The following is a 1,451-nucleotide window of genomic DNA, read 5'->3' as shown; positions in this document are numbered from 1 at the left end:
AGTCTCCTTTTGCTTCGTGTGCTCATTGCAGGGCTGGCAGGATTCATTTTTTTGCTTCGTGTGCCCATTGTAGGGCTGTCATGTGGCACCATGGGAAGGTGTGGCAACTTATCAGCAACCTCTTTGCTTTTTCTTTTGGCATGTAATTTCAAAGCAACAGATGCTTTCTTGTTGGCCACACAAATGGGCTGAGTTCTTGATCTACACATACACATTCATGGCAGCACATCACACATCACATATAGTAGCCCAGGTTAACAATAGAACAATGCATAAGATAACATAAAATTCGGAAACAACCATAAGTTACCTTTTTGCTACTCCGGATCCAGATTTACTCCCTTTCCCTTTTTCCTTAGTTGTTTTCTCCAACATTTGGCTATAGTGAGAAAAATGCAATTAGAATACAAAACCAAGCTTTCATCTAATCTACTACAAAATTCAGAACTAGTTCTTACCTTTTTGATGCTCCAGTAATTGAGTTATCATGTTTTCTCTTTTTCGTAGTTGTAGGTTCCAAGCTTTGGCTATGGTGAGAAGTTACTTAGAATTTGAACACATATTTCATATAATTATGAGCATGAGTGTAAAGTGGCTAACCTTGGCGGAAAGCACATTGAGGCTGCTGGAGCATCATCCTCGCAAGGCACAATTGATGCTTTGGTGGTCTTTGCCCTCTTCTTTGGTCGTCCTCTACATGAGCAACAAAAAAGTAGTTAACATGTATGGCTGCTTACAAAAAAATGCAAGCGAAGCAAGTTACACAATTAAATTTATTACCTCACAGCTAAAATAGCAGCAATGTCATCTGGGTTACCCTTCTTGCATTTATGCCAATGATGCCCATAGTCCTTACAAATAGGGCATAAGTGTTGGCCGCTTTTTCTTTTCTTCTCACTGCAGCCTTTATACCTCTCAGTTTTATGCCTACCCGCCGTGGATTTTAGTAGTGGTGGAAACATGAAGAATCCATGGTCAGATTTAGGCCATTGGTTCTTGTCAACCATGGCAGGAATTAGTTGGTCATAGGCTACTCTAAATTTGTAATGGAGTAATACAAGTCCACATAATTCTGTATGTGTTCATTGATAAGAGATGTGATAAATGCTAGACCATGCTTGCAAGGAAGGCCAGAAACTTGCCATTGTCTACAAGAACATGTCCTGTCAAGCAAGTTGACCACAAACCTAAAGCCGCTGCCTCCCAATGCTGTCACTTCAGCGACTTCTTCTGAGCTTTATACCACCTCCAAGTTTAATTCTCTAGTCTTTGCATTCAACTTCTTAATTATGTGGGGAAGAATCAACCCAACCAACTTCCTTGCTACTTTCCTCCTTCGGTTCCACATGATCATAATCATCTGCCTAACCTTATCAAAGAAGTCGTCCAAGTTCAAGGACTTGTGATGCTTAATCCAATTATTGAAGCACTCAGCCAAGTTGTTTGTAACA

General features: G+C 40.3%; 1 long non-coding RNA gene across 1 annotated transcript; it reads right to left on the bottom strand.

Annotated features, from left to right (window-relative positions):
- Positions 1-310: 310 nt before the first annotated feature.
- On the bottom strand, positions 311-617 carry LOC123065281 (uncharacterized). Its single transcript, XR_006430946.1, has 3 exons — positions 601-617; positions 459-527; positions 311-379 (listed from the first exon to the last, which is right to left on the bottom strand). It is a non-coding gene; the product is annotated as an uncharacterized lncRNA (long non-coding RNA).
- Positions 618-1,451: the final 834 nt, after the last annotated feature.

Source organism: Triticum aestivum, chromosome 3B (genome assembly GCF_018294505.1).
Source record: "Triticum aestivum cultivar Chinese Spring chromosome 3B, IWGSC CS RefSeq v2.1, whole genome shotgun sequence".
Taxonomy (NCBI): Eukaryota; Viridiplantae; Streptophyta; class Magnoliopsida; order Poales; family Poaceae; genus Triticum; species Triticum aestivum.
The sequence above is the reverse complement of the archived record's forward strand: the minus strand, read 5'-3'. Positions and strand labels throughout refer to the sequence as shown.